Source organism: Theobroma cacao, chromosome 5, assembly GCF_053813885.1.
Source record: "Theobroma cacao isolate CCN51 chromosome 5, ASM5381388v1, whole genome shotgun sequence".
In the NCBI taxonomy this organism is placed as follows: Eukaryota; Viridiplantae; Streptophyta; class Magnoliopsida; order Malvales; family Malvaceae; genus Theobroma; species Theobroma cacao.
The window spans coordinates 42,399,722-42,426,506 of record NC_142643.1 but is presented as its reverse complement, the minus strand read 5'-3'; the positions used below and the strand labels follow the sequence as shown (position 1 = coordinate 42,426,506).

The 26,785-nt window shown below is 34.3% G+C and overlaps 1 pseudogene; it reads left to right on the top strand.

Moving 5' to 3' along the window:
- The first annotated feature begins 19,812 nt into the window (after positions 1-19,812).
- Positions 19,813-21,536, top strand: LOC108661871 (cytosolic sulfotransferase 15 pseudogene; annotated as a pseudogene).
- The last annotated feature ends 5,249 nt before the right edge of the window (positions 21,537-26,785 follow it).

Here is a 26,785-nt window from a genome sequence, read left to right as displayed (position 1 = left end):
GTTTGGGTTGGACTATTGTCAACCCATTGAAGGTATACCCATACTTTCTCTAATGTTAACTTTGTGATATTGTGTTGGATTCATTATTTAGATAGGAGAATAATTAATTTAGCTTAATTAGAATAAAAGATATAATATAAAAAATATTTTTTAAATGACAAAGGAAAACATATAAAAGAAGCAGAAATATAAAAGAAAGATAAGGGTGAAAATAAAATGTTTAACAATATATATGCAAAAATGAAAAATAGAAAAATGAATGAATATATTTGATTATGTGAATTTATATAGGTAACATAGGAATGAATTTTGAAAAATAAATAAATAATAAATAAATAAAATGAAATAAATAGAATTCTCATTTGTGGATGATAAACTTGTTCAAAGAAATAGTTTTATAAAAATAGAGAGATGGTGAAAATGGATTAAAAATGAACTCAATACCGATGATGGGATGATTGGTCAAGACGCAAGGAGTCGCAATCCCTAGTTAATTTTTCTAGGTTCGAAATCCGAATTAAGGCTCCACCAGTATGATGGGAGGGTCTCGATTTTGAGATCCCGAAATTTTTATAAATAAAATTAACTATACAAAAATCATTTTAAAAAAATAATAAATAAATAATAATAGATAAAAATAAAAATAATAATGATAGTTCAAATATATATATAATAAATTTGTGAAATGTTAACATCCATGACATTAAATAAATAGACAAATAATAAAAACTATTAATAAGGAAAATCCAAAACAATAAATAATTTAAAAATTAAACATTAAATATCTAATGGTATAAATTATAGATTAATAAAATATTATGTAAAAGAAATAAGATAGAAAGTAGAAAGAAAAAAATGGAATTAAATATAGATATATAAAATAAGATTTTAGGCATTAGGTTTGAACAAAAGATTGATTACAAAAAATAATAATACTAATAAAAAATATAAGATGGTAAAATAGTAAAAAATAAAATAAATAAATTTTTGTTCACTAAGATAACATAGAATCATGAATAATTTATAAGGTACCAAATTACAAAAAGGAAATATGGAGAATGAAGATTCATAAGAAATAGCAAAGAAAATATAAGAGAAACTTAGAATAAAAAGGATACAAAAAATAAAACAAAGGATATAATGATAATAAAAAAATATAATGATAAAAATAGTTAATTTCACGAGTATAGCATTTACATATTGCATCATACACATCATTGCATATAAGTATTTTTGTTTACGGGTTAAGCCCCAATGATGGGATCTTCCAAGAATTTTGCCAAGGTGGGTATTTCTCGAAAAGTTTCATAGGTGAAAAGATGTTCTCGGGTCCCACCAATATGCTGGGAGGGCTCGAGAAACATCTTTAATAAAAGGCTTTCGCTTGTATTAGGTTCATTATGCACGAAAATATTATTTTTAAAGAAAAACGTACGATAACCCCGATGATGGGATTTATTCGTTGAATTTGCGAAGGTGAATTTTTTAGATAATTCCCTAGGTGAGAGAACACCTCGGGTCCCACCAGTATGATGGGCGGATTCGGGAGAACGTCCTCGATAAAAGGTTATTCGTTCGATATTTTTTATCTCACGCCATGCATTTCATCTTGCCTCACATTTGCATTCCATTTTAGGTTAAATAGGAGATAAAATAAGAGAATAATAACTAAGAAAATATAGTGAAATTAAAAATTAAAGCCTAATAGGATAATCTAAAAATGGTACCATTCATGGAATGGGTGTCCCGGGGGTGCTAATCCTTCCCCGAGCGTAACCGTACTCCCGAACTTATATCTAGAAAAACGTAGACCAGTTTAAGGTTCTTTTCGGTGGACTTAAAATTAATTTAAGGCTTCATCGATTAGAATCGAGTCAATAGGTGGCCAATCGCACCTAGTAAAAAAAGATTGGTGGCTATTCCTAGTTTTTTTTAGAGTTTTCACCCTCATCTGGTGGTCGGGTTCCCAGACCCGCACGTTACGACAGTTGGTGACTCCATTGGGGATTGTCGAGAGTCGAACCATTAAATAATAATAGGTTATCCAAGGCTTTAAATAATTCGATGTTTCTTTAGTGTTAATGATTTATTTTGCATATTTTGTTTGGTGCATTCGTTTATTTCGCATTTATTACTTTATTGCTTTTAATAATTGTGGGGATTTAGGATGGAGGGATGTGAGATTATTGGTCCAAAATCGATGTCTTCCTTCACACACAAAGCACATTTTTTGCATTCATGCATAAACCCTCCACCCGGGTTATATCTTTCTTAAGAGGGAGTTTAGTAGCTACGCTCTCGTGAGGTGATAACCTCCACACGAGCTAGTGAAGACTCCCACTCAAATCGAACCTAGTCCATTTGAAGCTTGTAATGGGTGAGGACCGGGGTGCCTTACTAGTTCGCGTGGACGACAGTGAGGAACGATTTGAGAACCCTAGCTCTGTCTATAATCCCAACTCAGCATATAGAATACCAAGAGCAGCTTAACCCTAGGTAAGGCCTTACCTGTAAGGATATACCCCATAAATAGATACACATGAAGGAATCTCTTCCACTCTCTCTATTTTAAATTTCTCCATGAGATAATAAAATATCGTGGAGTAAATAATGTCTAATGACGTTAGTAATACCCATGATATTGCTTATTATTCTCTCATTATTTTTAACACTCCACTCTTTCTTTTTACCATACTAACTTAAGTTTCTTTTGCTTGTCATGTGCATGTTACATGTTCATTTGCATGCATCGTAATTGCATATAGGAGAAATATTGGCTACACAACATCAAACCTAAGAGATCCCGGTTACATCCATGGCATCGTCATCAGCAAGTCCACTCAACATATATAGAAATGACTATGAGATAGAGTTACAGATGGGGCAAATTCAATAAGAAAAAGGAGACTGTTTGACCCAAAGACATACCCCAACTTTACCCAAGAGAGTTCACTTGGACCTTCAGCAGAATGACTTCACAGAGATGATAGGAATTTGGGAACAATGGAGATGTGCTCACCGAGACAATTTTCAGAGCAAGTATGGACACATTGCATGGCTCCTATATGTACCTGTTGATGACCAGATGCTTCGAGCCATCGTTCAGTTTTGGGATCCTTCATACCGTTGCTTTATCTTTAACAAGGTGGACATGACCCCTACCATAGAAGAGTACTCCTCTCTACTCCAAATAGATCACATGCAGCTTGACAAGATCTATTGGAGGGCCCAAAAGATGGGACATCGACGAAAGTTGGCCAAGTTGATAGGAATGACTACGGTAGAAGTGGATCAGCATCTGAAGAAGAAAGGAGACACAAAATGCCTTCCGTGGAGTTTCTTGAATAGATATATTAAAAAACACATGAAAGATGAACAAGGTCTCCTAGCTTTCGCAATGGCAATCTATGGCTTAGTGGTCTTCTTGAAGGTTCTAGGTCATGTGGAGGTATCAGTCATATACTTCTTCGATCAGGTGACAAGGAACATTAACCCGGCCCCATCCATCTTAGTTGAAACCTTCAGATCCTTGAATTTCTGTCGACGCAAAGGCGAGGGACGATTCATCGGATGTGCCCAACTCTTAACCATATGGATCAAAAGCCATTTCGAATGCAAAGAGAGCAAATTTTGAAAACTTTATATATCTGCGAGTTGCCCTATCCTTGAGTTCTGTGAAAGTGAATGGCCCGACTGCAAGAGGAAAAGAGAGTGGGTCACGAGGCTCTGGAGGTTAATGAGCATTGAAGTGACTTGGAGAGCTCTATGGATGCCACGAATGCAAGTGATGTATAAATGCGGGGACAAGTCGTGGGTGCCGCTGATGGGACCATGGGGAGCCATTAGCTATGCACCGATAATGGTACGAAGATAGTTCATATCTGAGCAATTCGTGCCCATGACTCACCAGCTCAACTAGTTAGAGTTTACATATGGAAAGCCGAAAATGCTAAAAAAATTTGAGAAAATTGCATAAGATTGGAAAAAAACGTGTCGAGTGGATCAAAGGAGGTTTATCGATGAAGTCACTACAGGATATGATACTTGGCATGACCAAAGGGTGAAGAATGTTGTATGCCCCCCATCAAAACATCCCATAAACCCAGTACCTCAAGATGTCCTCCTAGAGAGCGAGTTGACAAGAAAGAGACTTGAAAATGAGATGATGAATATGAAGCAGAGACATGAGGATGAGCTAGAAGAAGTGAAGAAAGAGAAGGCAAAAAAGGTACGGATGGCTTTGGAAGAGCGGGATGAGTGGCGAAGCAAGTTTGAGGAAGTGAACGTGGCAAATTCTTCTCTAATAGCTAGAATGCAAGAACTCCAAAGTGTTAACAATGCTTTGTAGCACGAGGTATGAAGACAAGAACAAACTATCCAAGAGTTGAGAAATGACTGCGGATTGATGGAAACTGCCATGGAGGGCTACAAGGTATAGTATGAAGTAGTAAGGCAAAAGTATTTCCAAATGAGGGAAAAAAATGATTCGTGCACACAAAGCCTTCAAAGGAAAGAAGCTGAAATGCGATGGATACTGAGACAGATGAGAGAAGTGGCATTCAGAGCGCGAGTAATGGCAAACAAGATCGAAGAACTCAGGCGAGAGATTCTTCCGAGGGATGAATTGAGTGAGCGGTTGATCGATCACTTCAGGATGGTTAGGGACCAATATGACAAAGTTGGTTTTTCCTTTTGGTAGTTATGTAATGGTTTTAGGCAATGATGTAATCGGATATTTCAGTTCTATGGATGTGGATTTTCTTATGGTAAATGTTAGATGGCCAATATTTTTCCTATTTTTCTTTTCTTTTCAAACACATTTCACTTGCACCATAGTTACATGATTCGTATAAATAATAACAAATGACAATGCATTCATCAACATAAAATTCTAACTTATCCATTTGGCCCGTAAAGAACAAAATTCCAGAGAAACGAACCCTATATAGATACAACACAAGAGCTCGCTCTAAGATCATGGGCGACGAACACTCGGAGAGAATGGACAAGATCGAGAAAAAGCAAGAAGAAAGTATGGGTCAGTTGTCAAAATTTTGGAGTTGATGTCGACAGATAAAGGGAAGAGAGTGGCGAGGATTTTTGGTGCACCAGAAGATGTTCAACAGACAGAAGCCAATACAGACCCTATATATCCACTAAGATTCACACCACCACTAGCAAGGAATGCGTCTATCCCTATGGCATCGATAGGACAATATCCGTTATTTGGGATGTCAGTGCCTACAAGGCCACCACCGACTTATGCCTAACAGAGGCTAATTGGAAGGGCAAGTCCTTCAGACCCCATCTCTGTACCTGATTTGGACGATCCAAAAGAATAAGAGAAGCTCAAATGTGGATCCGTTGAATCGAAAGACAATCCCAATACCCACAAAAAATTTGACCTTTTGGAGGAGAGACTACGCATGGTAGAAGGAATGAGAATGTATTGCTTTATGGATGCAATCGAACTCTGTCTCGTTCCAGATGTGGTTATCACCCTAAAATTCAAAGTTTCAGACTTTAAAAAGTATGATGGAACCAAGTGCCCAGTCACACACATCACCATGTATTGCAGAAGGATGGCTGCATATGCCCATGATGACAAGCTCTTGATACATTACTTTCAAGATAACCTCACTGGTGCTGTAGTAAAGTGGTACGTCCAACTGGACCATAATCGAATCCACACATGGAAGGACCTTGCTCGGGCGTTTGTAGCTCAGTATAAGCATGTTATAGATATGGCTCCGGATCGCCTTTCTTTACAAAACATGGAGAAGAAACCCACTGAAAGCTTCAAAGAATATGCTTAAAGATGGAGGAATATGGCTTCTCAAGTTTAGCCACCATTGAATGAGAAAGAAACCACCGTGATGTTCGTTAACACCTTGCGATCTTCTTACTATAAACGATTGATCGGTAATGCCACAAAGAACTTCGCTGATATGGTCGTTTCATGAGAGATGATAGAGACTACCATTAAGCAAGGGAAGATAGAAGGAGGTGATGCGGCACACACGAAAAAAGAGAGAACTTTTAAGAAGAAAGAAGGAGAAGCCTAAGCCATCACTTCGGGACAACCTCAAGGAGGAAGCTACAACCCTTACCAGCCATATCCACCATACCCCTATTACCTAGTTGTGAATAACGCTTCACAAAGCCCATACCTATATCCACCCATGCCAAATGCTTTTTCTAACCTATACCCATATGCTCCTATCCAACGGACACCTTACCCCATAAATATCCACCTATCTACTTCCACACCCGTTACAGCTTCAACCACACAACAAGCGACACCTTCAAACAACCATATTGCCGGTGAGTCAAGAGGATGGCGAAACAAGCAAGAGAAAATGCAGTTTGACCTAATCCTAATCCCATATACAGAACTCTTCACTCAGTTAGTTGCAAACCATCTGGTGGTACCTTTATACATAGAGCCATTAAAACCTCTATTCCCGAGATGGTATGACACTTCCGCCCATTGTGATTATTATTATGGAATCGAAGGACACTCGATCGAGAATTGTACAATATTCAAACATAAGGTGCAAGGGTTGATCAAGGCAGGAATCCTGAATTTTGAAAAGAAGCCAAAATAGAATGTTAACAACAACCCCCTGCCAAATCATGTTGGGGTAGGGGTAAATGCAATCGAAGGGGAGGTGTATGTTAAAAGGAACATTTGGGAAGTGGAAACCCCCATGGAGAAAGTGTTTGAAGCCTTGGTAAAGGCCGATATGCTCTAGGTTTGGCCGAAATGTCTTGATGTGAATGACTCGAGAGATATCCAAGGACCATACTGCTTATATCACAAAGGATGTGTGGGGCATTTAATTCGAAATTGTAGTTCTTTCCAAAAGAAAGTGCAAAGGATGATGGACGAATCAAGGATTGAATTCTACGTGGAAGCCTTAGGGCCAGCAGTAAACATGATGGCTAAAGATTCCACTCACCCAATGAAGATAAAATCTTTAACCATTTTCTATGAACCAAGAGGAGAGTTTGTGGAACACAAAACCCATGCCAAAATGACCATCGAAGTCCCTAAACCTTTTCCTTACAAAGATGACAAAGCTGTCTCGTGGAACTACAATTGTAATGTACAAGTTTTAAATGCGGGGAAATGGATGGCCGAATCTTAAGATAATGCTGCAAATATAACTGGTATTGGGGGGATTACCCGCAGCGGACGTTGCTATACACCAGAGGCATTGGAGAATCTCAAGAAGGAGAAGGGACAAGAAAAAGAGCAAAATCCGAGAGAAGAAAAAGTGCAATCTCAAGAATCGACAGATGGCTCAAAGGGGTCGGTGACGGAAAAAGAAGCTGCCGAGTTTCTCAAGTTCATTAAACATAATGAGTACAATGTGGTTGAGCAATTGAATAGGTTGCTTGCTCGTATTTCACTACTATCTTTGCTTCTCAGCTCGAAACCACATAGGAACTCTTTGATGAGGATTCTGAACCAAGCATATGTGGATCACGACATTTCAATTGAAAATTTGGACTACATCATTGGGAACATTTTAGTGGGTAACATAATATCCTTTAGCAATGAAGAAATCCCTTCTGGAGGTAGGGAAAACTACAAAGCCTTGCATATCACTACCAAGTGTAAAGGCTGTACCATCGCAAAAGTGCTGTTTGACAACGGATCGTCCTTGAATGTGATGCCTATGAGGACCTTCGCTCGCTTATCTATCGACATGTCTTACATGAGAAAGAGCCAGATGATTGTGAGAGCCTTTGATGGGACGAGGAAAGAAGTAGTAGGGGGACATTGAGATACTGATAGAAATCGACTTGTGTACCTTTACCACTGAATTTCAGGTTATGGATATCGCTCTTTCATACAATTATTTGTTGGGAAGACCTTGGATCCACTTAGTTGGGACCATACCTTCATCGCTTCACCAAAAAGTCAAGTTCATCGTGGATGGGAAGATTGTATGTGTTAACGGGGAAGAGGACTTACCATAAGCAAGCCAATGGATACTCCTTACGTGAAAGCGGCGGAATAAGTGCCTGAATGTTTCTTTTCATCCTTCGAGTTTGTTAACACCACATATGTTAGAGAAGGAACCACACCACCCATTCCGAGGATTTTCAAAACCACCAAGATGGCTGTCAGTTAGATAGTAGGGAAAGGATACCGAGCGGAGGCAAGACTGATAAAAGAGCTGCAAGGCATTAAAAGGCCAATACGTGCTACCAAAAATGAAGAAAGGTTTGGCCTAGGATATAAGCCGACTAAGAAGGAAAGGGAAGAAATGATAGCCGAAAGAAGAAGGGAAAGGTTGGCTCATTTTAAGGGGCACGGATTGGAAAACCATAGAATGATATATCCTCATCTCTACGAGACATTTTGGTTCGGAGGCTGCATCTTTCCTAAATCACTCACCGTTGGGAGCCGAGAATCAGTGTCAGCATTAGGGGAAGCCTTTTCTGATTTATCAATATGTGTAACGGAGGAAGGCAAAGAACAGCTAGGAAATGTAGAGGGGATCCCTACTACATACCTCGGACCACCTTAGCTGAAGTTGAGCAGCTGGACCACCATGAGTTTACCAGTCACTTGTGATTCAATTTCAAAGTAATGCAAACTAAACATCCGTGCTTATGCCCAAGAGCATTGGAAATTTTATGTATCGGGCTTTTTATCGTTTATCATTCTAATAAATTGACATGCATAGTGCATTTCTCATATCTTCTCTCATGATTCACCATTTCCATTCTTGTCATCATCCCTTTATTTTAACTATTTATCTATACAATAGCTCTACATCTTTCAATTCCCTTTACCTTCCAAGATTCCAAATAATGAATGCGAAGATGATAGTGACAGTGGTTTTGAGGTTAATTTTGAAAAAGGTACAAGTATCAGTGAACTTGACAATATAGAAAACGTGAAGGATTATGATTTAACTCCGGACTTGTTAAGATTAGTAGAACAGGAGGGGAGACAAATTGTCCCACATCAAGAGACACTTGAAACGATTAATTTGGGAAATGAAGATAATAAGAAATAAGTTAGAATTGGTACGACGTTGGTGCCAATTGAAAAAGAAAAACTAATAAAGCTACTTCATGAATATGAAGATGTGTTTGCATGGTCTTATCAAGATATGCCAAGACTCAATATAGACATTGTAGCCCATAAACTGCCTTTGAAACCTGAATGCAAACCAATTAAGCAAAAGTTGATAAGGATGAAACTTGAAATGTTGTTGAAAATTAAGGAAGAGGTGAAAAAATAGTTCGATGTAGGATTTTTGGAAGTAGCTAAGTACCCCGAATGGGTTGCAAATATTGTCCCAGTGCCTAAGAAAAATGGGAAAGTAAGAATGTGTGTGGACTATCGAGATTTGAATAGAGCTAGCCCAAAAGATAATTTTCCTTTGCCCCACATCGACACCCTCATTGATAATACTGCTCGCCATTCCATGTTTTCCTTTATGGATGGTTTTTCAAGGTATAACCAAATTAAGATGGCACTAGAGGATAGAGAAAAAAGTACCTTCATAACTATGTAGGGGACTTTTTGTTATAAGGTAATGCCATTTGGTTTGAAGAATGCTGGGGCAACTTATCAACAAGCCATGGTGACTCTTTTCCATGATATGATGCACAGAGAGGTTGAGGTGTATATGGATGATACGATTGTAAAAGCTCGCAAAACAGAGGACCATACGACCAATCTTGAAAGGTTATTTAAGAGGTTACGGGAGTTTCAGCTCAGATTAAATCCTGTAAAGTGCACTTTTGGAGTCACTTCAAAGAAGTTACTTGGTTTCGTCATCAATAAAAGAGGAACAGAAGTTGACCCGGATAAGGTTCAAGCAATCCGTGATTTGCCTCCTCTTAAAACGTAGAAAGAAGTTAGAGAATTCTTGGGAAGGTTGAATTATATAGCCAGGTTCATATCACAACTCACACTCAAATGTGACTCAATCTTCAAGCTCCTTCACAAGCACAATCTTGGGGCATGGAATGAGGAGTGCCAAGTTACTTTTGACAATGTTAAAGAATATCTGTTGAGTCTGCTAGTGTTGGTACCACTTGTGGCAGGGAGACCCCTCATTTTGTATCTGACAGTAAATGAAGGATCCATGGGATGTGTGTTGGGATAGCATGATGAAACTGGTAAGAAAGAAAGAGTAGTTTACTACTTGAGTAAAAAGTTCATTGAGTACGAGTCGAAGTATTCCTCGTTGGAAAAGATGTGTTGTGCTTTAGCATGAACGACGCATCGACTCAGACAGTACATGCTATATCATGCCACTTGGCTCATTGCAAAATTGGATCCTATTAAATACATATTCGAGAAACCATCTTTATCAGGTAGAGTGGCAAGATGGCAAGTATTATTGTCTGAATATGATATTGTATATGTGTCCCAAAAAGCTATCAAATGAAGTGCAATCATTGATTTTTTAGCGAAAAGGGTGGAGAAGGATTATGAACCCATGGAGTTTGAGTTTTCGGATGAGGACTTGATGTCAATATGCCAAACAAGTGAGGAGGAATCAGAAAAGAAAGAGAATTGAAAGATGTTTTTCGATGGAGCTTCGAATGCCTTGGGGCATGGCATAAGGGCAGTGTTAGAGTCACCAAAAGGAGATCATTATCCCATCATAGCCAAACTCAATTTTTATTGCACTAATAATATGGCAGAATATGAAGCTTGTGTCATGGGTCTTCAGGCAGCCATTGAGAGGAAAATTCACATTTTGAAAGTATTTGGGGATTCTGCTTTGGTTATTTATCAATTGCGGGGAGAATGGGAGACACGTGACTCGAAGTTAATCCGGTATCATAAATATGTTTCAAAGCTGATTGAAAATTTTGATAAGATTTGCTTCACCCATTTGCCCTGAGAGGAGAACCAAATGGCTGATGCATTAGCCACGTTGGCAGCAATGTTCAAAGTTGGTACCGATGTCAAGATTCAACACATCATGATTAATCTTCGAGAGTGCCCCGCATACTACTCCAGTGTAGAGGAAGAAGTAGACGAAAAATCGTGGTACCATGATATTGTGCGTTATCTCAAGTTTCAGCAGTATCCGGAGTAAAGCTAAAAAAATGATAAGAAAACCATTAAAAGGTTGGCAATGAATTTCTTCTTGGATGGAGACATCTTATACAAAAGAAGTAGGGACCAAGTGCTTTTAAGATGTGTGGATTTAGCCGAAACTCGAAAAATAGTTGAGGAAGTTCACGAAGGAATTTTTGGGGCACATGCAAGTGGGCATATGTTGGCAAGACAGGTCATGAGAGTAGGGTATTACTAGCTCACGTTGGAAACGGATTGTATAGATTTCATTTGAAAGTGTCATAAGTGTCAGATATATGCAGACAGAATCCACACTCTTACAAATGCACTGAATGTATTGACATCACCATGGCCATTCTCAATATGGGGCATGGATGTCATTGGGTTAATAACCCCGAAGGTATCAAATGGGCATCAGTTTATTCTGGTGGTGATTGACTACTTCACTAAGTGGGTAGAAGTAGCATCTTATGCCAATGTGACCCAGAAAGTGGTATGTAAGTTCATCCAAAAAGAAATAATATGCCGCTATGGTCTCCTGAAAATGATCATCATAGATAACGCTAGTAACCTCAATGGTTCAATGATGAAAGAGGTTTGTGCCAAGTTCAAGATCAAGCATCACAATTCAGTGCCTTATCGCCCAAAAATGAATGGAGCGGTAGAAGCAGCCAACAAGAACATCAAAAGGATAATTGAAAAGATGATAGATGTATACAAAGATTGGCATGAGAAGTTACCCTTTGCTTTGCATGCTTACCGCACAACAGTCCGAACTTTCGCGGGAGCTACGCCGTTCTCTTTGGTATTTGGGATGGAAGTAGTTTTACCAGTTGAAGTAGAAATCCCTTCCCTAAGGGTCCTTAAAGAAGTACAGTTGGAAGAAGCCGAATGGGTTAATGCTCGTTATGAGCAATTGAATCTCATAGAAGAAAAGAGGTTGATGGCACTTTGCCATGGGCAGTTATATCAGAAGAGAATGATGAGGGCATATGGCAAGAAGGTACATCCTCGTCAGTTCCAAGAGGGAGAGTTAGTATTGAAAAGAATTCTTCCGAACCAGCAGGATCCTCGCAGAAAATGGACGCTGAATTGGGAAGGACCATTTGTGGTGAAGAAAGCTTTTTCAGGAGGAGCATTAATTTTGGCAGAGATGGACAGAAGGGAGTTTTCCAACCCAGTGAATGCCAATGTTGTCAAGAAATATTTTACGTAAAAAAAAAAGAGAAAGAAAAATTTTCAAGTTGAAAGCCTGAACAGGCGGCTTGAGTATGGGAGATGTGTTTAGGGCGAAAACCCAAAAAGGGGGTCTAGACACGCAAGAGGTCCAAATACTACAAGGGCTTAACACAAAAAAGATGGAAATCATGATCCGAGATGTTCAGACAAAAGACAAGGGAGCTGACGCTTGTGCCTACTTTGAGATAAAATTTCGAGGCTACTGTCAATATCTATCGAAACAGTCATTAAGAAATAATTGTATCTCTTTTGTATTAATCGATTTTCCCCTATTCCTTGTCATTATGCCTGATTGTAGAAACTTTCCTTTTTTCTAATGAAAAATAGCCTTTCTGCTCCTAACATTGTCATCATTTCCATTCTGCCAAGAGAGGAGATATGAGTACATTGCATTGCATTTGCCATAAAATTGGAATGATATTTAATAAAAAGCATGATAAAGTAAAGAAATGTTTGCAATATTTTGAAAAAGGATCATAATTGACGGGGAATGAAATAGAGTCTGGTAATATAAAAAAGAAAGAGAAAAGATTAAGAAAAGAAAGAAAGAAATGGAAATAGCAACAGAATGGAGAATAGTAAAAATGTGAAAAATGATTAGACCATGCATATGATAGAGGAAGAAAACAATTGTGAGCAATGAATTGGGGAAGACGAGAGATCGGAAGTGTGATCAGTTCATCCCCCAATGATCAAAGAGAAGGCTCTAAAATACACCAAAGAAAAAAAGCTGATGATTAGGATATTCAAAATGCCATGTTCAAAGCTTTAAAACAACTGAAAAAGAAGAAAATTCATCTTTAAAGTCGTAAAACCTTAGATGAGGTAGATTATTTTTCACCATTTCAAAAAAGAAAAAAGGTTTTGTTGCCTCAGTTTTGAGGAGTTCATTTTTAAAGTTACATTGCCTCAGTTTTCGAAGAGCCACATCTCTTAAATCCTCCGGATACATTCTGAAGACCTCCGAGTACATTATTCTCTTAAAACCTCCGGGTGCATATTCTAAAACCTCCGAGTTATTAGTTTCAAGACTTTTAAAAGTCTTATTGCCTCAGTTTTGAGGAGTTTATTTTAGAAGTTTCGTTGCCTCAATTTTAAGGAGTTCATTTTTTAGAATTTTCGTTGCCTCAGTTTTGAGGAGTTCATTTTTTAGAGTTTCGTTGCCTCAGTTTTGAGGAGTTTATTTTAGAAGTTTCGTTGCCTCAGTTTTGAGGAGTTCATTTTTTAGAAGTTTTGTTGCCTTAGTTTTGAGGAGTTCATTTTTAAAAGTCTCGTTACTTCAGTTTTGAAGAGTTCATTTTTAAAAGTCTCGTTGTCTCAGCTTTGAGGAGTCTCATTTAAAAAAACATAAAAAAAAACAACAAAAAAAAACAACAAAAAAAACAAAAAACAAAAAAAAAACAAAACCAAAAAAAAAAAAAAAGCTTTGGTAAGAGAATTAAGAAATTTTAAGTCAAGTACAGTGTCTACGTCTTTGCACTATTTCGGATTACCGAAAAGAGTAAAGTGGGGCAGCTGTAGACCCTTAAATTTTGACAAATAATAAATCAAAATTAAATATTAATTAAAAATTAATTAACTGAATAATTAGAATATTATAAAAAAAAGAGAGTACTAGCAGAGCGCGGACGCCCCTACCAGTACCACCACTACAGTGCCAGACAATAAAAACTTGCGTCTGGTAGAGTAGTGGAGCGTGCCCCCTCCAGAAGCCACAAACGAGTACAAAGGGAGGGGGCACTGTAGCAAAAAGGGCAGCTAAGAACGAGCAATCAAAAACGCTAGAAAATCCTAGCAACCAGCAACCAAGAAATCCTAGCTTTCTAGCAACCGGAAACAACCACAATCCACAACCAAAAAAAACAAAAATATCGGCAACCAAAAAATCGAGGAATCGAAAAAAACCCAAAAATCCCTAGTAAGCTTCCTAGCAGCCACAAAAAATCCACAATCAAACCCAAAAACAAAAACAAAACAAAGAATGAAAAACCAAAAACCATAATAGAAAACTTTAGGTGCCGCTAGATTTGGGAGGAGAATCTTAGGTCTCTTGCCATCGGTTAAAAAAAAAGGTTTTATGGGTTTTGCGTCTCGACCGGAGGATGAGCGAAGGAAGGAGAGTTGCGGGCCTCTTGTCGCTAGTTAGAAGAGGGCGGTTTAGGGGGTTTTTACGCTGTCATTGGGAGAGATCTGAAGCTAATTTGGGTGGTTGTCGGTAGAGGGAGGAGAGAGAGATTCGAACGGCACCAGGAAAGGAAAGGCTATTGGGTGGTCGGTGATTGGCAAGCTAGGAGGAAGAAGGACTGACGGGCATAGATAGAGAGAGAGAGAGAGAAGCTCGGTCTTTTTGGAGTCGACAAATGGAGATTGAAAAGTCGTTTATAGCGCCAACGAAAGGTGCTTTGTAGGTCTTGTCTTCCTCGTAGCCGGTGAAAGGAAGGAGGTCCAGTTTGGGTGAGTGAGCAGAATAAAAAAATGTGAGAGAGGGTGGGTAAAGACAGCTTGGATGTTTGGATTGTATATACATAAAGTGCCGCCGTTTGGGTAACTGGAGTGGTGCAAAACGACGTCATTCCCTAGGGAAGGAGTGGTTGCCGGTTAAGCATTGAATCAGTACATTTCAGGGGCGATCCAGTGGGCTTTTGTAGGGTAGGCCAATTGAGGCAAGCTGTTTGGGTTGGACTATTGTCAACCCATTGAAGGTATACCCCTACTTTCTCTAATGTTAACTTTGTGATATTGTGTTGGATTAATTATTTAGATAGGAGAATAATTAATTTAGTTTAATTAGAATAAAAGATATAATATAAAAAATATTTTTTAAATGACAAAGGAAAACATATAAAAGAAGTAAAAATATAAAAGAAAGATAAGGGTGAAATAAAATGTTTAACAATATATATGCAAAAATGAAAAATAGAAAAATGAATGAATATATTTGATTATGTGAATTTATATAGGTAACATAGGAATGAATTTTGAAAAATAAAAAAATAATAAATAAATAAAATGAAATAAATAGAATTCTCATTTGTGGATGATAAACTTGTTCAAAGAAATAGTTTTATAAAAATAGATAGATGGTGAAAATTGATTAAAAATGAACTCAATACCGATGATGGGATGATTGGTCGGGACACGAGGAGTCGCAATCTCAGGTTAATTTTCCCTAGGTTCGAAATCCGAATTAAGGCTCCACCAGTATAATAGGAGGGCCTCGATTTTGAGATCCCGAAATTTTTATAAATAAAATTTACCTATACAAAAATCATTTTTAAAAAAATAATAAATAAATAATAATAGATAAAAATAAAAATAATAATGATAGTTCAAATACATATATAATAAATTTGTGAAATGTTAACATCCATGACATTAAATAAATAGACAAATAATAAAAACTATTAATAAGGAAAATCCAAAACAATAAATAATTTAAAAATTAAACATTAAATATCTAATGGTATAAATTATAGATTAATAAAATATTATGTAAAAGAAATAAGATAGAAAGTAGAAAGAAAAAAATGGAATTAAATATAGATATATAAAATAAGATTTTAGGCATTAGGTTTGAACAAAAGATTGATTACAAAAAATAATAATACTAATAAAAAATATAAGATGGTAAAATAGTAAAAAATAAAATAAATAAATTTTTGTTCACTAGGATAACATAGAATCATGAATAATTTATAAGGTACCAAATTACAAAAAGGAAATATGGAGAAGGAAGATTCATAAGAAATAGCAAAGAAAATATAAGAGAAACTTAGAATAAAAAGGATACAAAAAATAAAACAAAACATATAATGATAATAAAAAAATATAATGATAAAAATAGTTAATTTCTGGAGTATAGCATTTGCATATTGCATCATACACATCATTGCATATAAGTATTTTTGTTTACGAGTTAAGCCCCACTGATGGGATCTTTCGAGGATCTTGCTAAGGCAGGTATTTTTCGAAAAGTTTCCTAGGTGAAAAGATGTTCTCGAGTCCCACCAATATGATGGGAGGGCTTGAGAAACATCTTTAATAAAAGGCTTTCGCTCGTATTAGGTTCATTATGCACGAAAATATTATTTTTAAATAAAAACGTACGATAACCCCGATGATGAGATTTATTCGTTGAATTTGAGAAGGTGAATTTCTCGGATAATTCCCTAGGTGAGAGAATACCCCGGGTCCCACCAGTATGATGGGCGGATTCGGGAGAACGTCCTCGATAAAAGATTGTTTGTCCGACATTTTTTATCTCACGCCATGCATTTCATCTTGCCTCACATTTGCATTCCATTTTAGGTTAAATAGGAGATAAAATAAGAGAATAATAACTAAGGAAATATAGTGAAATTAAAAATTAAAGCCTAATAGGATAATCTAAAAATGGTACCATTCATGGAATAGGTGTCCCAGGGGTTCTAATCCTTCCCTGAGCGTAACCGTACTCCCGAACTTAGATCTAGAAAAACGTAGACCAGTTTAAGGTTCTTTTCGGTGGGCTTAAAATTAATTTAAGGCTTCATCGATTAGAATCGAGTCAATAGGTAGCCAATCGCACCTAGTAAAAAAAGATTGGTGGCGACTCCTAGTTTTTTTTAGAGTTTTCACCCTCTTCTGGAGGTCGGGTTCCCGGACTCGCACGTTACGACACATACCATAAGGAATGTTTAACGAAATCATCATGCATTCATTTTTCAAAACAATGCAATATATTTGAGTTCTTATTAAACCCCTCATGTAAACCCCATATGAGAAAAATCACTTATTGAAAAGAGTCCATGCTCAACAAAGGTTTTGGATAGTGAAAGCTTTAATAGCATCTATGTGAATCAAGTCAAATAAACGATGGGTCCTCGCTGCAACGAAAAGGCATTCTCTCGAAAATGCCTTTCTGCTACAGTGACACTTGACCTAAATTATCGTCTAGCCAAGGGTTTCTTAACTAGCCGAGGGTTTCTCACCAAACCTCTTCATTTTAAACTTAATTCATTTATTCTTTAATGTTAGAAGTCCATGCTCAACTATGGTATCAAAGAAGTGGAAAATAAGGCAACAATTGATCAAGATGTGAGATAAAACAGAAAGTTTTTCGCTGCAGCAAAATTTCTGCCCTAAAACAAAAACTTTCTCGCTGCAGCAATATTCCAGCCAGCCACCCTCCAAAAACCAGAGAGTTTCTCGCTGCAGCGAGAAACAGGGCACCAATGAACAATTTCCCTTCCTCCCAAAGAAAACCACCCTGCTGAAATGTCCAAAACCAATAAGAAACACATAACAACTTCCCAAAGTTTAACATACCAAATTTCACATACATTACAACCATATACCATTACTCATAAATTTCTTATAACACACATGTTTACGTATGTATATATATACACCCATAATCATAATGCACACCATCCCATCATCACCAGCTCATGCGCACTCCCTACTCGCACATGGCTGGGTCATCATCGATTTATGCGCACTCCTTACTCACACATAACCAGATCATCATCGACTTATGCGCACTCCCTACTCGCACATAGCCGAGTACATATAATTACACAATAATATATTCGTACGTATATACATATTTCAACATATTGTAGCAGTATACGAATCCATAACAGCCACATATCACAACATAACCCATTTCTCAAAAGCTTGTTCCCAAGGCACTCATTTTTAAGAAAAGTTGTATTAAATCATTCAAACGCTTTGTACAAACAATCACATTTCCCAAAATGAATTTGAAATGCAGTTCACTCATCGGCATATTGTTGAGCCTTTAGTTGACTCTAATTCTCCTAATGATCCAATTGGGGTAATGGGACTTCGTTAGAACCTAGAATCACATTAGCATCAGTATTATGTTAATTCACACACTATAAATCCTAAAAGCTGTCTCTTAACTAGCTTTCAATTACCATTTTAAATGGCTATCTATGTTCACTACTTAATCACATTAGAGTCAATACACAATCTCAACAATAAACTCACAAATCAATCACTAAACATTATCAACACTTAAAACTCAATTCTAATTTACTACTCACCTTGATAGCTTTGTAACTTTGAAATTCTTTCCAATAATTCCTAAGCTTATTATAGTGCTTTCTTTCTCTTTCTCTCTCTAAACACTTAGCTAGTGAGAGAAAGTATGGAAGTAAAATTTTTCAAGGGTTTTAAAGTGAGAGAGTGAAAGAATACAAGGGTTCTAGTCAAAAGGGCACAAATGTATGAAAACTAGAGCTAGAGAGAGAAAATTATGCAAGCTCCATATCAAGCTTCCATGGAGGATGGAAGCAATGTGAGATGGGAAGAGAAGAAGAAGAAGAAGCTGTTGGAAGGAAGAGATATTTATAGCTCATGCTTATCCACTCCACTTAAATTACCAAAATGCCCTTCCACAAATTAGCTTATTCTCCTATAATCTTTTATACAATCTTTTTACTCCTTTGACATTGGGACAAGGTCCATAATGGTCTAGAAATGCTCCAGTTCATGAAAACTTAAAAATTCTAATCCGAGGTGAAAAATGACCATTTTACCCCTATTGTGAAAATCATCAAAATTTTTGTTTTCTTGTCATTTTACCCCTAATTTCATCATTCATTTCTGTGGCTTATTTATCTACAATTATAAAAACTTATTAAAAATTACTACTCATTAGCATAAATTAAAATATTAGAATTAAGTAAAATATGATTATACATAGCAAATTATCAGGTTCAACAATTAATAATATCACAATTTTCTATATATTGATGAAAACTAAATATAAGCATCCAGAAACCACATAAAGTTAAATACAAAAATCAAATAATCAAGTAATATATCTAGAAAATAAATCCAAAAAGAAATATTTATAATTTCAAGATATTATTTGACATGTAATACTAATGATTGACTTAGTCAAAATGTTATTTATTATTCTATATTACGTGACCTTATGTGGAATACTAAAATATCATAATTGATAATGATATGACTTATTGACATATCATAATTGATGATGACATGACATGACATATTATGTTGAGTAAGAATTATGCCAAAACTAAAATATCAACTAAAGGGAAATTTTAATTTGTAGGCCATGAGGTGTTGGCTCTCTAGTCTATAGTGTGCATTAACTGGTCTTTTTCTTATCAGCTAGCTCATTTAAAAAGAAAATATGTTGATCAAAAATAATTTTCTTTTGTCGACCAACAGAATCATACAATAATTTTATGCCTCATTCATAATGGCTTAGGGGCCCCTATAGCAAAATTTTTTTACATGAATTATATATAATATATATCTTATAATAATAGGTTACAATGTGAAAAAAAAAATACATATAGTAGAACATATACCCATTAACAAGATAACAAATCACATGGCCTTTTCTTTCTTTTTTTGGGAAAATATATACATATCGTCACTTATTTTTTAATTTTTACAATATGTATGTATGAATTAAACCATATTAAAATGATTCCAAAAAGTTATTCCTTATAAATACCAACTAAGATTTAAGGGACTGACTAACATATTCTTCTCCATTTCTATCCATTCCTCCTGACTGCTGGTTTTATTATGGACACAACAGAAATGATCTCCAAAGACATTGTTTCAATAGTATCCCAAGATAAGGAGGAGCCATGGGATGATGATGAATTCCAAGAATTGGTGCAAACTCTCCCAAAAGAAAAAAACTGGTATGGAACTCATCTTTATTTCTACCAAGGATTTTGGTGTGCATCTCGTGTGTTTAGAGCTATGATTTGTTTCCAGAAACATTTCCAAGCACTTGATTCTGATATTTTTCTTACAAGTATCCCAAAATCTGGCACTACTTGGCTTAAGGCCTTGACTTTCTCAATTGTGAACCGCAATCAATTTGCAAGGGAAGAAAATCCCTTGCTCAGCTCAAACCCTCACCAACTTGTTCCAGTCTTTGAGTATGATCTTTACTTGAACAATCCTTGCCCGGATCTCGAAAATAGCTGCCCTTATCAACCAAGAATGTTCTCAACCCATTTACCTTATGCTTTTTTGCCACCTTCCATTAAAGATTCCAACTCTAAGATTGTCTACATATGTAGAAATCCGATGGATATGTTCATTTCTTTGTGGTTTTTTACTGACAAACTTCGACCCGATAACGTAGAGCCTTTATCACTAGATGAAGCATTTGAGAAGTTTTGTCAAGGAATGCATGATTTTGGACCATTTTTTGATCATGTACTAGGGTATTGGAAGGCAAGTCAAGAAAATCCCAACCGAATATTGTTTTTACAATATGAAGATCTCAAGGAAAACATTAATTTTCACATAAAAAAATTGGGAAAATTCCTGGGTTTTCCTTTCTCAGAAGTGGAAGAGGAACAAGGAGTTGTAGAAGAAATAGCAAGAATGTGTAGCTTTGGGAACTTGAAAGAATTGGACGTGAACAAGAATGGCATGCACACCTTCGGAATTGCACACAACACCCTTTTTAGGAAAGCTGAAGTAGGAAATTGGTGCAATTATCTCACGCCTTCCATGGTGGAGTATTTCAAGAAGCTTATACAAGATAAGTTAGATAAGTCAGGTTTAACATTCAAATTGTCTCGTCAAAACTTTTAAAGAAGCTTTTGCCTAATTCAAATGATTGTCTCTGGCTTGTTGGATATTCGATAGCTGAATCTATAATCTGGATGTTGTACTTGTTGAGGCAAATGGAATATTTTTAATGAAGTTGATCGACTTTGCAAAAGTATTACAGAGGTGGTGTTTGCCCGCACACTTGGTGAAGTGAACAAGGTGATCGACTCTCTTGCAAAACTCGGAGTTGATAGAGTTGAAATGTTCTGTTTGGTGGAGAGATCGTGATTGGCTGCCATATTAGCTGCTCTTTTCATTACATGATGACTTTCTTGCATACGTAGGAGGTTTCTTGTGGTACTAGCTAGTGTTTATTTCTGGTCAGGTATATGGTTGGGATCAGTTACCAAGCGTCAAGATAATATGTCTAATAATGGTTCCCAAAGGGCAGCTTTATTTCTCTGGCTTGTTGCTTCAGATCGTTTGGGAATGGAGGATGCCTAATACTTTTTGTTTGTTCAGTTCTGTCATTTAGTGATTATGTTTTTTAATGATGTTTTAGGCTTCTCTAGTGTCCTCCTTGTTGTAATTTGGGATTAAGGTAATTTGTCGTGGTGCTTGTAACGAAATGTCTTGTAATGATATCTTGGTATTAGTGTCCAAACAATCCAAATTTGGTCTTTGTGTTACAATCTATAATATATATAACACTACTAAGAATGTTTTGAAAATTTTTTCTATTAATGAAAATAAATATATTTTTACTCATTATATTTTTAAATTTTTATTTGTCATTTAAAAAAAATTAATTTGTTAATTATTATATAAATAATATTTATAATAATGTATGTATTAGTATCACACAAGGATTGAGATTTAATTTTTATTGTAAATAAGAATTATTCAATTTGTAAATAAAAATTTTAATTATAATAAATGACTTTCATTAAAAAAAAATTTTAATTTTAATAGTATGAATAATTTGCAGATTAATATTACAAATTTCCAATTATTTATATTTCAAAATTTGCACTTCCAAATATTTATGTTTTATATAATCATTTTTAAAAATAAAAAAATCAAGTATTCACATTATTAAAAGGGAAAAGCTCATGCTTTTCAAATGAGGTTGTGCAACTTTAAAAGCCCTTAGGTTACGTTTGGTTAGCGAAATAAACATGAATAGAATAGAATAGTTATTACATGGGAATAGAATAAAATAATTATTATTTTATTTGGTACGACAAATGAAATAGGATATAAATAATTATTATAACTTATTGTAGTGTTTGGTTGGTAATAATAATTTTGGAATAAGAAAGAAATAGAAAATAAAAAGACAAAAACACCTTTTATTATTTATATGACTATTTATTTTTATTAGATTTTCTAATTATTAACAATCTAGAATTTAATTAAAATATTAATATTTTATTTATAATTCAATTATTAATATTTTATTTAATTTAAATATTATTATGATTAATTTTTATTTTATTTTTAAAATATTAATAATTGATAATTTAAATATTAATATTTTATTTATAATTTAATCCTTAATATTTTAAAAATATTAATACTTTATTTAATTTAAATATTATTACCATCAACTATTTTATTTTTAAATATTAATAATATATAATTTAAATATTAATATTTTATTTATAATTTAATCATTAATATTTAAAATATTAATAATTTATTTAATTTAATATTATTATGACCATAATTTTAGCTTATTTTATTTTAAATATTAATAATTGATTATTTATTTAAAATATTAATAATAGATCATTTAAATATTAATATTTTATTTATGATTTAATCATTAATATTTTAAAATATTAATATTTTATTTAATTTAAATATTATTATGATTAATTTTTATTTTATTTTATTTTTTAAATATTAATAATTGGTAAGTTATTTAAAATACTAATAATTGATGATTTAATTATTAATATTTTTAACATAATTTAAATGATATCATGCCTATTTATTTTTAATTTATTTTGTTTTTAAATAGGACTAATTTATAATTTATTTTATTAATAATTGATAATTTAAATATTAATATTTTATTATAATTTAATTTTAATATTTTAAAATATTAATATTTAATTAAAATTTGGAATTAATCGAAAGAATGAGGAGAGAGAGACGTTAGCTTTTTAGAAGTGTTCAACTGCACTTATAACCATTTAGGTGGTCATAGTGATTTTATAGATAACAAGTCCAAGTCTATGAGTGTACTACAAAATTGATTAATTTTTACTTTAAAATTGATTATCTAGTTGAATAATAATCTTATTTATTTTTGTGTGTAGGAAATGTATAATTCTGTACTATCACAGAAGTATAGTGAGGATTCATCTTCTCAGCTAGAATTCGATCGGCATGCTTGGACTGAAGCAATTGGAGGGATGGAGACTACACACACTCACGTGTATGGGTTTGGTACTCGGGTGCTTGCTACAGTTTTACTTACTGGAACACACAACAATGTAGCAACATCTGAGTCTACGTGTGACCCTATCAAGTTAAACGTTAACAGTCCCTAAATTGCATTGGAAGAAAAAGGGAAAAATCTTTCAGAAAACTTGGGTAAGATACGTGAGGAAATATGTGGGGAAATACGTGAAGAAATGAAAAATGCAATGGTGAAAAGTATGACTGAATTTATGGCACATATGGAAACCATGATCATGAGTAATGCACGTTCAAAACAAAGAGATGCGAGACCTTCAAGCTAAAATCTGGACAAATAAGAACACAACATTTCATGATATGATGTCTATTTTTTACTGCTACACTTGGATACTTTTTAGTATAGCTGTTTAATAACACATTTAGCTTTATTTTCATATGTATTTAACTTTTTTAGACATTGTCTGTTTAGGGTAATTTTTAATTATATGATTTCGACTTTGAATTTCGAATTTTAATGTGTGTTTCTTTTATATATTTTGAAAGCCCAATGCGGATGTGAATTGATAATATATTATTGAAATGAAAATTGGTAATTTTTGTTGAAAAAGCAATAGTAAAAGATATACAATTAAATTTCTAACGAAATTTTTCATTGAAAATTTAATTATTTTTCCGTTGGAAATCCACTTCCAACGAAAAACTTTTCAACTGAATTTTCCGTTGGAAAATAATTTCCAATGAAATTTTTTCCAACGGAATGGAAAGAATATTTTGACGAAAAATTCTTTTGGAAATTTCCAACAAAATTCCGTTGGAAAATCGTTTCCAACGGACTTTTCAGTATGAATTGTCTTTTCCAATGGAAATTTCGTTGGAAATTTCCAACGGCATTTCTCACTGCAGTGTTTTCCAACGAAAATCCATTAGAAATATCGAATGGAATTGCAATGGGATAACCATCAAAAAGCCAATTTTTCCAATGGAATTTTTCGTTGGAAATTTCCAACGGATTTCCAACGAAAAGTATTACAGACGAGGCTTTTATTGACAGAGTTTTCAATGGATTTTTTCGTTGAAAATCCATTGGAAATAGACATTTCCAACAAAAAATTTCATTGGAAATAGGCTGTTTTTTTGTAGTGTTTTTTTGACGAATTTTTTATCCTTTTCCCATGATTTTTTTATCATTTTTCAACAGATTTTCAGCAAAAATACCTTTTTTCAATGAATTTTCAACTTTTCACTTAAATTTGTCACTTAGGTAACAAATAATCTTATCAATTGAATCAAGTTTTTCAATAATTTCATAAAATTTTAACTTCAAGGTCTATTGATCAAGGTCTATGTTTAAACTTTTGTAAAAAAAATATTTACAAAATAATAATAAAAAACCAAGATCTATTATGTAACTCAATGTTCATTTAATTTCTATATATAACAAAATAACTTTTGAGGACTTGAGTTTGAGATGACTATCTCTTATAAGTAAGGTGACTTGTGATCGTTATCATTATACAAGTACCTAGACTTTATTTCTTGTTTAAGTTTATAGTTTACCTCGAAACTTAAATATTTGTCTCTTCATTAAATTGATAGTTAATTTAAAACATGACATTAAAAATAAGGTACAAGTAAAATTATTGTACGTGAATTACATATATATATTATAATAATTGTCACGACCCGGAACTCCCATCGAGCCAGTGACAACCGCCGCGAAGTCTCGACAGATATTCTTCCCTTGAATGCCTTTCGAGACCTCGCAAGGCTTTTGTACCAATTTTTCCATTCCTCTCGCTTTCTTTCTTTTTTTTTGAATAATAAAATAAAATAAAAATATTAATTAAAATAATCTATTTTAATGTAAAATAATATATATATATATATATTTGAAACATCAAAAATTAATTTTCTGCACATAAAAACAAAATAAATTTATACATACTGTAATATAGAAAATTGGAGTATGCAATTTAAATTACAATGACACGTGAGCCCCCAAATAACTGAGAAGGTTTAAGTCTATAACCTTGCTTTCTAGGATGCAACTCCGAAATTTACTTCTCGATGCAATTGACAATCTACTGCCTATTCTGAGCCTGAAAAATGTATAGAAAGAAGGGGTGAGATTATAAAATCCCAATAAGTAGACAGACATCATCAAAATAATCTAAAATCGAGTAATAGGAGACAATTAAAATAATTCATCTCAACTCATATAAATAATTGAATTTCATCTGTCAAACCCTGCTTTGTAAAATAATTATAATGTCATTCACATGCTCGATAGAATGTTTGTATATTTAGGAAGTTCGAGAAATCGTTAAAAGACAATATTGCCCCTAATGGTACCATTAAGTCGATTAAGCCTCGAACTAGTTCAAATAGGAATTTTAAGGTGAAATTAAGAGTTTCACAGTTCAGGGATGACTCAAAATGGTAATTAGGAGTTCGAGGATCAATTCGGAGTCAAACCGGAATTTTCACTATCTAGGGATAAAATTGTAATTTTTCCACCTGCGGATAAAATTTGAGATTTTGAGAGAATTTAGATCACATTTGACAAATTGGAGAATGGTATGAGTATAAGGGATGAAAAATATGTCTATGGGCAATTTTTCAGTCTTTGGGGTAAAAATGTAATTTTTCACTTTACGAGAGCAAAAGTGTAATTTTTAAAAATTTACTCCACCAAAACTTTGGAAAAGTCTAGAAATTTCATGAAAGACATGGATAAGTGAAGAGGATTGAGTGGTAGAAAAAGAAAGTAAAAAAGATGGCTAGAAAAAAATAAAATAATAAAATATTCAAAAGGTAAATAAAATAATAATATTTTATTAAGCCTATTAAAAGCTTGAAAATTACAGAATTCTTCATTGGGATGGTCAGCCAAAACCAGCAGGAGAGAGAGAGAAATAAGAACAAACCCTAGAGTGAGAATATTCAAAGAAAAAGTGTGATTTTTCAAGGAATCAAGTGTTTAAAGGTATGATTTTTCAAGTTTAGCTTAAGATTTATCATTTCCATGCATTTCTCCTTATTTTCCATGGTTAAATTATGTGTTTTGATGATGGATTCAAATCTGATCATATGGGTTTAGAGAGAAAAAGTTGTTAGATTAATTTGATTTTGAACTATGTTAGTGTTTTAAGTTAGTTTAGCATATTTAGAAACAAAACAACAAGAAAAGAATTTATTTTCCTTTATTACCATTATTGGCCGCATTTTCTAGGGGAATATTGGCTGATGATCTTGATGTTTATTTGAGGAATTATGATGAATAATGATGAATTATGAGTCTAGAAAAATAATTGAAATTTTCGGAGCAAAAATACGAATTTTTACCCAGTAGGGGTATTTTCGTAATTTGCTACCGAGACTAATAATTTGCACCACACTGAGGGACATTAAGTCAATTTGGGTGCAATTGAGGTATAGAAACTGGAAAAAATTAATTTGGAGTTTAAACGGACACGTATATCGATT